This window comes from Bufo gargarizans, chromosome 10 (genome assembly GCF_014858855.1).
Source record: "Bufo gargarizans isolate SCDJY-AF-19 chromosome 10, ASM1485885v1, whole genome shotgun sequence".
Lineage (NCBI taxonomy): Eukaryota > Metazoa > Chordata > Amphibia > Anura > Bufonidae > Bufo > Bufo gargarizans.
Genome location: NC_058089.1, coordinates 44,506,626 through 44,519,978, shown reverse-complemented (window position 1 = coordinate 44,519,978; position 13,353 = coordinate 44,506,626).

The window sequence follows — 13,353 nt, the reverse complement described above, 5'->3', positions numbered from 1 at the left end:
CCAATGAAAGACCCTGGAAGCGTTCAGCCAAAAGTGAAACCGGATCCATGCTTGAGACGGTTTTGGCGGCTTATAATGTCACGGACGGTGTACAGGAAACAAGACAATGCAACATGCATATATGACTCACTGGATCCAAAGCTAAGGAACCAAAAGGGAGACCCCTGCACAAGACCTGGCACTTTCCCTGGCTGCTCAGCCTATGCAAAAATCCCAAAGGTGGATGGTTGCATATCCACGTACCTCGACTATATAACACCTGAACACCCTACAATAGTGAGGGGACACGACCACCGGCTCCCTACACCAGACACGGAGGGAGTCAGGGTCACCTGGGATCCAGCAAACATAAAATAACAGATAAATGTACAGCACTTAACTTAGTAGCAGACTGGGAAATAGGATCAGCATGCACACACACTCCAGGAAGAAGTATAAGCCGCCCAGTAATGCATTATGGGGAGGAATTTAAAGGGATGCAATCAGTCCAACTACATGACAGCTGAGAGAGGCTAACGAGATGAGGAACTGAACACCACAACAAAGAAAACTCAAGGAGGAGGTTCTGAAAGGCTTCTGTCAGAGCTTCTCAGCTGTCTGGTTGTGACACTTAGATGCAATTGCTCTAATGACGCAGAATTCATCAATCAGGCAGGTGACCTACGCAGAAGGTTCCGCGAACGGGGCTATCCAGACAAGGTTCTGCGCATGGCCTTCCAGAAAGATTTAGCCAAAGAACGTACGGCCTTGCTCCATGTCACCAGCCACCCAGAGGCTGAGACTACTAATGCGAGTGATTGGCACATTTGATACAGCAGCGGGCCAAGTCCGCAGTATCATCGCCAAACACTAGGATACCCTCCTTATGGACCCGGACTTGGGCGATGTCCTCAAACCCTACCCCTCTATCACGTATCGGAGGTGCAGGAATTTGAGAGATCGTTTGGTGCATAGCTACTTCGCCGGAGCAATCAGCCACAAAACCTGGCTGGGTAGTCCTGTGAAGGGCTGCTTTAGGTGCGGCAGTTGCAGTTTCTGCAATTTTGTACAAACTGGCAAGTCATTCGCCAATCGTGATAAGGGGTACAACCATCACATAAATGGCTTCATCAACTGCCGCACATCAGGATTGGTATACCTAATCACCTGTGATTGTGGTACCCAATACGTCGGTAAAACAAAAAGAGAGTTTCGCCGCCGTATTGGGGAACACATAAATGATGTCCGGAATAAAAGGGACACATCGGTGGCAAGGCATGTGAACGAGTGCCACCAAGGTCTGAGAAGTGTCCTAAAATTCAAGGGCATTGAGGTAATCACCAGACCCCCTAGGGGAGGGGACTGGGATAGACGTATCCTCCAGAGAGAAACATGGTGGATATATAAAATGAATACTCCCAGTCCCAATGGACTTAATGAACAATTGAGTTTCGGATGCTTCATTTAACTGCTACATCCTCTAGGTTTGGGCCGTTTATTTAGCACAGTATTGGGTCACTACCTCTACCCTGGATTATCCGTGGTTACCGGTTCCCATGCCTAGCAGCCGGTGAACTAAAAGTATCCTCTAGGCTTTACTGTACTTTATGTGCTGTTTTGTTGCTGTCCAATTTGGCGACATCATCAGCTTCTATATATATATATATATATACCTGTGCTCCGCCGATCATATCTCCAGCCTCTTTATTTTAATGGCTTGTCGCCGCCTATAAGTGTTACCTGCCTCTTTAAGCCTCCTCCAATGCCCGAGGGATGCGCACACTCCTGTTGGAGTAACCGCCCCTTTTTTAGTGACGCGCCGCTTAGCCACACCTAACAGGCATCACCGGCACGTCCTCTCTGTCTCGGCTGGTGACGCGATCATTATGTCAGTGTATTCCACGCCCACGGGGGGCGGGGCCTGCGCGCGTCAGGACGCACATTTAAATCGTGGACGGCGATACAAGCCGGTTGCCGCCACACGCGTACAGGGCAGTGCCATACGCTACCCCTTACCTGCAGTTACCAGGACAGAGGGACCCCCATTATTAGGGAATAGGGCCTGAAACCTCACCAGCGACACGCTGTTCAGCAGCCCTGACCAAGTCCCCTCCTGTATCCTAGTTCCTTGCTGATAGACTGTATCCAGTAGCATGGGGACTGTTTGTTCGTGACACCAGTCAATAAGGACATACTCCTTCCCATGCTAGCCCCTGATCCCCTGATGAGTCTGGGGCTTTAACCTTTAGACGAAACGCGTAGGGATCTTACGCACCGCAGTGAATTTGTCACTGTGTACCCGTAGTTAGGGTTGTCCAGGGAATTCCACACTCCTATTCAGTTCCCTGACGTGCGGCCCCTGACCAGGTCATAGGGCTCTATAGGCCTGGTAGGGTTCTTTAGGGACAGTTCGCCTTATCTGGGACCCTGTTCCATAGGTAACACTGTCTTCTGGGACTTCGCCATCATACCCAGATGACCGTCACCCACTGGTAAGACTGTTCCCGTATATATATATTTTTTTCTGTGGAACGCATACCTGATTTGGAGTATAGTGTTACCTCTTTCACATGGGTTTTACCATATTAATGTGGCCTCCTATTGTGATTATGTACATTGGTGTTTGTGACACGTTTGTGGTGTGCACACTTTTAAGATATTTTGTGTTATGTCCGTCTTTTTTAAACTGTATATCTATTAAACGTTAAGTCTTAGATTACGCTACCTCCTCCTCCTATATATTTCAGTACCGTGGTAGCTGGCGAGCGTTATTCATTTACTCTCGCCAGTTGGGCAACTTTACTTATTTACTGAGTCTCATAGTGAATAGTCAAGCCCGATTGCGTTAATTCCAAAGCCTGATAGTACCATAAGGTTCTGCAATGATTTTAGGAGGTTAAATACTGTGTCTAAATTCGATGCATACCCTATGCCACGAGTGGACGAACTTATAGATCGACTTGGTACAGCCCGTTACATTACGACCTTAGACCTGACAAAGGGTTATTGGCAAATACCCCTGCCGGACGCTGCCAAAGAGAAGACGGCATTTTCCACACCTGATGGCCTATTCCAATATGTAACTATGCCTTTTGGACTACACGGGGCTCCTGCAACATTTCAGCGGCTAATGGACAGAGTGCTGAGACCACATAGACAGTACGCGTCTGCTTATCTTGATGATATAGTGATACACAGTGCAGACTGGGAAACACACCTACTCAAAGTACAGGCAATGATTGATGATTTGAGGAGAGCAGGATTGACTGCAAACTCCAAGAAATGTAGCATTGGCCTAGAAGAAGCCAAGTACTTGGGTTACATTATTGAGAGAGGTGCAGTCAAGCCCCAAGTTGACAAGATTGAAACTATACAGAACTGGCCCTGGCCTGTAAATAAAAAACAAGTTGAAGGCATTTCTGGGGATTACTGGCTATTATAGGCGGTTCATAACCAATTTTGCAGCTATAGCAGTTCCCTTAACCGATCTCACCAAGGGAAGCGGGTCGTTGATGGTAAAATTGAATTATGAGGCAGAGGAAGTGTTTCAGACTCTAAAACAGGCTCTTTGTTCCCAACCAGTATTGATGACCCCTGACGTTAGAAATGGATTTGTGGTACAGACAGATGCTTCCAGCTCAGGAATAGCGGCAGTGTTGTCACAGACTGATAACGGAGAGGAGCATCTCATGCTTTACTTGAGTCGCAAACTAAATAAGCATGAGAAGAACTATGCAGTTGTAGAGAAGGAGTGTTTGGCCATCAAGTGGGCCTTAGAATCACTCAACTACTACTTGCTGGGTCGGAAGTTTCGCCTGGTCACTGATCATGCCCCTCTGAAGTGGATGAACCTGAACAGAGAGAAAGATAGTAAAGTGACAAGATGGTTTTTGGCCCTACAGGCTTACAGCTTTACAGTGGAGCACAGGCCAGGAAAGTGGCAAGGAAATGCGGATGCGTTGTCACATGTGCATTGTCTGCTGGTTTCAGTTGCTCAGACCCACTTTCCTGAGCAGAGGGGGTACAAGACGGAGAGCTGGTGAAATTCTTCGCTACCCCTGAAGAGGCTTCGGACTGGCTTGACCGCAGGGGCTGAGTATATGGAGACTTTCGTGCTGGGGGTCTTAGCCTATACTGTCAGATGTTTTTTACTGTATGATGGAGCTGAATGTGTGACGGTTAGGTTACCTGCTATCTAGGTTAGGTTCAGAGGTTTACCTAGAACAGCGGGTTGGGTAAGGGTCTTCGCCCCTATTTCCACTAGTGAGGCAAGTGGGTGGTGGGTATTTAGGCTTGGATATGTTGGGGTTATCTGGGCAGGGTGGGGGGTGGGGGTTGGTGTTCTGGGCATCTTGGGAGGTTTTCGGTTTGAATGTGAAGAATGAGTATGCTTGTGTGAATGCTTGGCTTGGGTGGTGCGGTTTCTTTTGGAGATATGCTTTTAACAAGCCGCCATGATGACGCTCTGTCGTTTTGTCTCCTGGAATGTCAGGGGTCTTAATGACAAACTTAAGAGATCTCTGGTCTTTAATTTCTTACGTGGTCACAATCCGGACGTACTGATATTGCAGGAGACACATCTGCAGGGGCGGAAAATCCTGGCGCTACGGAGACCCTGGGTTGGTGCAACCTACCATGCGGTTTATAGCTCTAGGGCCAGAGGTGTGTCAATTTTGGTTGCCAAATCTCTTCCCTTCCGGTCGCTCTCGGTGTACACTGATATGATGGGGCGCTTTGTGGTTCTTCACGCGGCAATCAGAAGCATTGAATACCTAGTAGTGGGTGTTTATATTCCCCCTCCTTTTAGTAGGGAGATACTGGATGAGATTATGCAACGCGTAGCTTCTATGCCCCCGATGCCTCAGATTGTGCTTGGGGACTACAATGCGGTCCTAGATCGTTCTTTGGACCGACTTCGTCCTGCGGATGCCCATAATGATGCACTAAGTTCCTGGGCAGACGCATTCGCATTAACAGAGGGCTGGAGGTATCTACACCCGGGGATACGTCAATATTCCTGTCACTCGGCCTCTCATGCGGCACTATCTAGGATTGACTTAGTATTCCTCAGTAGGGACCTGTTACCTTCGTTGGCTGTCGCTGATTACTTGCCAAGGGGCATCTCTGACCACGCTCCTTTATTGGTAATTCTGAGGCAACCACTGGCGCCGACCAAAAGATCATGGCGGCTCAATAGTAAATGGCTGGAGGTCCTACCTGTAGTTTGGGCGGCGCAGCAAGGTATGAAAGATTACTGGGAATTGAATGAGGGCTCGACTAACCCTTCAGTGGAGTGGGAGGCCTTTAAAGTGGTTCTGCGTGGTACCTTGATTCAGGCGATAGCTACGCATAGGAAGGAACTGAGTGCCACTAGGGTCAAGTTGGAGGCAGAGGTGTTAGAGACAGAGCGGGTGTACTCCGGGGACCCGAATGTAGAGAACCATAGGATGTGGGATGAGGCGCAGAGGAAGCTCACTTTACATCTAACAGAGTATACCCAGAAGAAGCTACTGTACCAGAGGCGCGTAGTCTTTGCAGATGGGGACAAGAATGGGAGTGCCTTGGCTTTTCTGGCCAGGACTGAGATGCCACAGACGGTAGTCCCGCACGTTACTATGGGTGATGGCTCGAGGGTGCATCGGCCCGGGGAGATCTGCGAGCAATTCTCTCAATTCTATGCGGACCTATATAGCTATAAGCTCAGCCTGACTCCGGGTGAGATCCGATCCTTCCTTCAAGCCATCCCCCTTACTCCCTTGGTTAAGACGGATAGCACGTACTTAGGGGGACCTATTGACGAGGGGGAGATCAAAGCCGCGATAGAGGCTATGGCAGTGGGGAAATCTCCTGGTCCGGATGGCTTCCCAGTTGAATGGTATAGACTGGATGCTGATTTGCATTCTACGCGTTTACTGAAACTGTTCACTTACGCCTATGAGTCTGGTGGGTTGCCCCCATTGTTTGGTGAGGCCACCATTGTGGTAATCCATAAAGCTGGGAAGCCTCCGGACCACTGTGCGTCGTATAGACCGATTTCCCTACTGAATATGGACGCAAAAATATTGGCCAAAGTCTTGGCCAGAAGACTTAGTGGGGTAGTATTGTCCATCATTGACCCGGACCAGTCAGGCTTTATGCCAGGGAAGACGACAGATATCAACCTTAGGAGACTGTACACTAACTTGCAGGTCAGACATGATAATGCGGGATCGAGGGCCTTGGCATCTCTCGATAATGAGAAAGCCTTTGACTCGGTAGAGTGGTGCTTTATTTGGGAGACGATGTCCCGCCTTCAATTCCCCCTCCTTTATTAAATGGGTTCAGCTGTTTTATCAGGCGCCCACGGCACGCATCCGGGTGAATGGTGTTACTTCTCGGCCTTTCCGGTTATATAGGGGCACTAGACAGGGATGTCCACTGTCGCCATTGTTGTTTGCCCTGATAATGGAACCCCTCACGCAACTAATCAATAATAGCTCTTTGATAGAGGGTTGGACAATAGCCGGGGTACAGGAGAAAGTGTCGCTGTATGCGGATGACCTGTTGGTGTACTTAGCTGACCCTGGTCCCTCCTTAGAATCTCTGTTAGATGTGGTGAATGGATATGGTAGGTATTCAGGACTACGAGTGAATTGGGCTAAATCCAGTCTGTGTTTAGTGGATGAGGAGGATGGATAGACGTCTCACCAGTGTCCCCTCTGAAGATTGTAGACAGCTTCCTATATTTAGGGATTCATATTCATAGAGACCCTCAACAGTTCTGTCATCTGAATTTGAGGCCCACTATGGAATATGTCACGCGCAAGTTGGAAGCCTGGGAAAATCTCCCTCTAACTTTAGTGGGCAGAATTAACATTGTTAAAATTGTATTGTTACCTAAGCTATTATATGTGTATAGAGCGGCTCCAGTGAGGATTCCTAAGGCCCATTTCGATGCTTTAGACAAAGTCATGACCCAATTCCTGTGGTGTAACAAGTCCCCAAGAATTGCAAGGAAGACACTGAAGGCCTCCTATTCGCAGGGGGGTTTGCAGCTCCCGGATATGTATGTTTATTATATAGCGACTCGCTTGATGTATGTATCCTGGTGGATCAGGGCGGATGCCAACAATCCAGCAGTGGTGTTGGAAGCGGCGCTTGTTGGGTCGTATGAGGCTCTGACGAATATGGTATATAGGGGAGGCAGAGGCCTGGACTCCAAGATCAATACGGAGGATATGGTCACGGTTCTGGAGGCGTGGGAGAGGTTTGTGGACACACGTATGTTTGGCCAAACGGGGGAAACCTGGTCCCCGTATATCCCACTGTGGCGTAATAAGCATCTCCCCGAGCTATTTTACCTTTCAGACTTTGCATTTTAGCCGCGAAGAGGTCTAAAGTACTTAACGCAGCTGTTTCAGGATGGGGTTTTCCGATCCTTCGAGAGTTTGCGTGCAGACTTCCTGCTACCCCACACGAGTTTTTATCGTTTCCTCCAGTTGAGACATGCATGTGAAAAGCAGTTTCAGTCCTTAGCCCTGAAATTAGAGTGTGGGCCACTGGAAGCTATAGCCAGGAGAGAGAAACCGCACAAGCCAATTTCCTCCTTCTATGTTGAAATTATTAAGATGCAGGAGTCCCCTATCCAGCGATCGTTTGTTAAATGGTCGGTGGATATCCCAGAGTTGACGGACTCTCACTTGGAGGAATGGCGTCTGGGGTGGAGGAAGTCTGTCATAAGCACTCGGGATCAGCTCGTTCAAGTTAAATGGATGCACAGGGTGTATTTGACCCCGATGCGTCTATACCAGATGCGGCAATTACCGACCCCTGGGTGTGATAGGTGTGGAGAGGCTAGGGGATCCTTTTTTCACATGGTGTGGCGGTGTCCAATAATCCAGATATACTGGAAAGGGGTGTGTGTTTTTTTTAATGTCAAACTGGGGTTGCCAGGGATTTGCAATCCAGTGGTGTGTGTTTTGGGGCTAGTCTCTGATGCGACACCATCCAAGTATAGTAGAGCACTGTTACGACTCTTAATGTATTATGGGAGGAAGAATATACTGCTGAACTGGAAACCGCCAAAGTGCCCTACGGTGATACAGTGGGTGCACCTTATCAATAATGATCTGCAGATGTATAAATTGACGTATGAAGCCAGGGGAGTGTCTGATCGATTTGACAAATCTGGGGCGTGTGGGTACAAGCTGGAGGCACAGTTTGAGGCTTGTCGGTATTGGAAGCTGCACCACCCTTGTGTGTGTCTGCGAGTGTGGATGGGGTGTGAGTGAGTGTGGTATTGCTTTTCTCGTGACAACAAGATACTGTACTGTCATTACGTTTGTTCCCTATTGTCATGATATCTGATGATGATGATGATGGATTCATTGTACCTGCTCATGCGAGTGGTTGTGTCAGACTGAACTGTTTTCCCTTTGGGATTGTTATAATAACTTGGATAGTGTTAAATAAACGCTATTAAAAAAAAATTCTGGGGCCAGGATGCGGCAGGGTAGGCCATATTCTCAATCCACACCCCAACCCTACCATGAAACAGATATGTGGATGGACATTATTATATACAGTAGAATACAGCACCACATACCTAATCCATCCAGTGACATCTCCTGTGATGTAGACTTTCCTCAGAGATAAGACCGCCATGATGCCTTCTATCAGCCGCGTCTCATCTCTACAGAGTTTCACAGAAAACCTTTTTAGATTCCTCACTTTACTATCATCCTCTACTATCATTATACACAGAGGGGCCATTATATATACTAATAATACAGAGGGGGCTATTATACAGGGTGGGCCATTTATATGGATACACCTTAATAAAATGGGAATGGTTGGTGATATTAACTTCCTGTTTGTGGCACATTAGCCGTATTTTTCGCCCTATAAGACGCACTTTTTCCCCCCCCAAAATTGGGGGGGAAAAGGCAGTGCGTCTTATGTGGCGAATACTTGAGTTTGTATACCGCCGACTGCATGCTGCGCAGCGCGGTGGCGGGTGTATTAGTAGGCATGGATGAGGGATGAGGGGCCGGCATCCAGCTCTGTAACTACAGCGGGCCCGGTGCAGTCACTGTATTCTGCTACACCGGGCCCGCTCACTGTAGGAGTCCTAACTGCAGGCAATGCTAACAGTAGTCTTTTATGCAGCCTGTACTTACGATACTAACTTTCCGGCAGGCAGCGGGCAGGAGGCTGAACTGGCGGGCGGGCGCTTACAACGTAACTCACTATGTCACGCGCCGGCTCCGTCCACTTTATGAATGAAGAAGGGAGAGCCGGCGCGTGACATAGTGAGTTACGTTGTAAGCGCCCGCCCGCCAGTTCAGCCTCCTGCCCGCTGCCTGCCGGAAAGTTAGTATCGTAAGTACAGGCTGCATAAAAGACTACTGTTAGCATTGCCTGCAGTTAGGACTCCTACAGTGAGCGGGCCCGGTGTAGCAGAATACAGTGACTGCACCGGGCCCGCTGTAGTTACAGAGCTGGATGCCGGCCCCTCATCCCTATTGGGGGTCATTCTATGGATGGCACTGTTACTGTGCCATCCACAGTCCCCAATAACAGTGCCATCCACAGTGCCATCCACAGTCCCCAATAACAGTGCCATCCACAGTCCCCAATAACAGTGCCATCCACAGTGCCCCCCATAACCGTGCCATCCACAGATCCCCATAACCGTGCCATCCACAGATCCCCATAACCGTGCCATCCACGGACCCCCCATAACAGTGCCATCCACGGACCCCTATAACAGTGCCATCCACAGATCCCCATAACCGTGCCATCCACAGACCCCCATAACAATGCCATCCACCAACCCCCCCCCCCCCCCATAACAGTGCCATCCCCAGATCCCACATAACACCATTAGGCACACCTTTTGGTTCAAATTTTTTTATTTTATTTTTTCCTCCTTAAAAACCTAGGTGCGTCTTATGGGCCGGTGCGTCTTATAGGGCGAAAAATACGGTATATGTGAGGGGGGGGAACTTTTCAATTTGGGTGGTGACCATGGTGGCCATTTTAAGTCGTCCATTTTGAATCCAACTTTTGTTTTTTCAATAGGAAGAGGGTCATGTGACACATCAAACTTATTGGGAATTTCACAAGAAAAACAATGGTGTGCTTGGTTTTGACGTAAATAACTCATGAAAGAATAAAGTTACAAGTTTCTGACCACTTATAAAATGTGTTCAATGTGCTGCCCATTGTGTTGGATTGTCAATGCAACCCTCTTCTCCCACTCTTCACACACTGATAGCAACACCGCAGGAGAAATGCTAGCACAGGCTTCCAGTATCCGTAGTTTCAGGTGCTGCACATCTCGTATCTTCATAGCATATGCACAGCACAGTTGAATATCTGTGATAGCGGCAGCTATGAAATAGGGTAAAATGAGAATACAGAATAAACCCTCAGGAAATTTGGGTGCCGCTGCTGCCGCAGAACATGCCTTCAACATGCTCTGACATTCCCTGACGCGCTTCACAAAATGGGGGCCGTATTTCACAAAACAAACGGTGAATCGTCACCCGGGAAAGTTAGGTGCCGGGTCTGCCGTTCTTAAATAGCGTCTTAGGACATCTGAATTACTGACAGTACGTTTTAGGACAATCGTGTTATCTAAAGGAATGTCTTTTGAAAAATGTATTAAATATATTTACGAGTGATTTTAGAAAAAATGACCTTGTTGTATGCTCCTTTGTGGCAGAGCGCATGAAACAATTATGTATACGTTGCTGTAATTGCACACAAACGTGTCTACCCTACTGAGTTATTTAAAAATGTACCGTGATGCGTCGTAAATAAAGACATTTTGCTTAAATCACGTATGCCTTCGATTTTTATTAAACATAATTTCGTAACAAAGAAAAATTATTTCAACGCTCTAAAATAACGTCTGAGGACATGTCCAAACATGCCTTCATCATGCTTGGACATTTTCTGACGCGTTTTGCAAAATGTGGGGCCATATTTCACAAAACAAACGTTGAAACGGCCCCTGGGAAAGTTGGGTGCCGCAATTGTCTATTGTTAATATTTATAAATGATAGATATCTGCATTAGATGCGGTGATCAAATATTCTGCTTAAATCACGGATGCCTTCGATTTTATTAAACACTATCGCATATAATTAAAGCAAATTTCATACGTTGCAGGTCCACTAACAAAGGGACTGCGACAGTTCACCTTACAGGACCTGCAGTGACATCAGCTTTGGGCGGGGCTGTGTGGGTTTGTGGGAGGCTTGGGCGGTTTATGGCCTGGGAAAGGGACTTAGCAAAAGTCCTTTCGCTAATAGATGCTGGATAGATAAGCTAGATAACTTCATAATCTGAAACTTACTGACGTGATATCGGATATAACAGAATAAAAGGGGCTTTGAATGGACGGTATTTAGGTTTGGTTTGGGAAGGGTTGGGTGGAGTGGGCAGGGTTATGGGAGGGGAAAGGGCGTGTCAACCTGTCACTTTGAGTTTGACAAGAACAGTAGCCCTATACTACTTATAGTTTATAAGGCCGAAAAAAATACATCTGTCCATCCAGTTCAGCCTGTTGTCCTGCAAGTTGATCCAGAGGAAGGCAAAAAAACAACAACTGAAGTATAAGCCAATTTTACCCACTTAAGGGGTAAAAAATTCCTTCCCAACTCCAATCATGCAATCAGAATAACTCCCTGGATCAATGACCCATTTCTAGCAGCTATAACATGTAATATTACACTCCAGAAATACATCCAGGTCCCTCTTGAACTCTTTTATTGTACTCACCATCACCAGCTCCTCAGGCAGAGAGCTCCATAGTCTCACTGCTCTTACCGTAAAGAATCCTTTCCTAGGTTTGTGTACAAACCTTCTTTCCTCCAGACATAGAGGATGTCCCCTCGTCACAGTCCTGGGGATAAATAGCTGATGGGATAGATCTCTGTACTGACCCCTGATTTATTTATACATATTAATTAGATCTCCCGTCAGTCGTCTTTTTTCTAACGTGAATAACCCTAATTTTGATAATCTTTCAGGGTACTGTAGTTGCCCCATTCCAGTTATTACTTTAATTGCCCTCCTCTGAACCCTCTCCAGCTCTGCTATGTATGGATTGTTCACATGAGCCCAGAACTGTACACAGTACTCAATGTGTGGTCTGACTAGTGATTTGTAAAAGTTCTCATCACGGGCATCTATGCACCTTAATCTTATTGGCCTTGGCAGCAGCTGCCTGGCACTGGTTTCTACAGTGTTAGTTTGTTGTTCACTAAAATTCCTAGGTCCTTTTCCATGTCAGTGTTACCCAGTGTTTTACCATTTAGTATGTACGGGTGACTTGCATTATTCCTTCCCATGTGCATAATCTTACATTTGTCAGTGTTAAACCTCATCTGCCACTTATCTGCCCAAGCTTCCAATCTATCCAGATCCCTCTGTAGCAGTATACTCTCATCTTCGGTGTTAATTACTTTACACAGTTTAGTGTCATCTGCAAAAATTTATATTTTACTATCCAAGCCTTCTACAAGATCATTAATATATATTGAAGAGAATAGGGCCCAATACTGACCCCTGAGGTACTCCACTAGTAACAGTGACCCAATCTGAGTGTGTACCGTTAATACCCACCCTTTGTTTTCTATCACTGAGACAGTTATTTACCCACATACAGATGTTTTCTCCCAGTCCGAGCATTCTCATTTTATATACTAACCTTTCATGTGGTACCATGTCAAATGCTTTGGAGAAGTCGCTGTTGATTGATTGATTCGCCGTTGTCAAGTCTAGAACTTACCTCCTCATAGAAACTGATTAAATTAGTTTGACATGACCGATCCCTCATGAAGCCATGCTGATATGGAGTTATTTGCTCATTTTCATTGAGGTACCCCAAGATAGCATCTCTTATAAAACCTTCAGTTTACCCACAACAGATGTTAAACTTACCGGCCTATAGTTTCCAGGCTTTGTTTTTGAACCCATTTTGAATATTGGCACTACATTTGCTATGCGCCAATCCTGTGGAACACTCCCTGTCAGTATAGAGTCCTTAAATATCAGAAATAAGGGTCTGGCTATGACATTACTTAATTATCTTAGGATACAGGGGTGTATGCCATCCGGTCCTGGCCATTTGTCTATTTTAATCTTTTTTAGATGCCGTTGTGGAAACTGTAACAAAATGGCTATCACTGATTCAAGGTGAGCATACCATCGTGTCTGAGACAGAGCTTTAAGTGTCAGATGTGAAAAATGCTCTGAAGCCACTTCCCACCTCTTAGTTGCTCCGGAGAAGAACATATAAATACGATTCCAAAGATCATAAAAATGTTTTGCTCGGCTTGAGCTCTCTGAAGCATGCACTATTACGAGATTCCAGTTATGTGG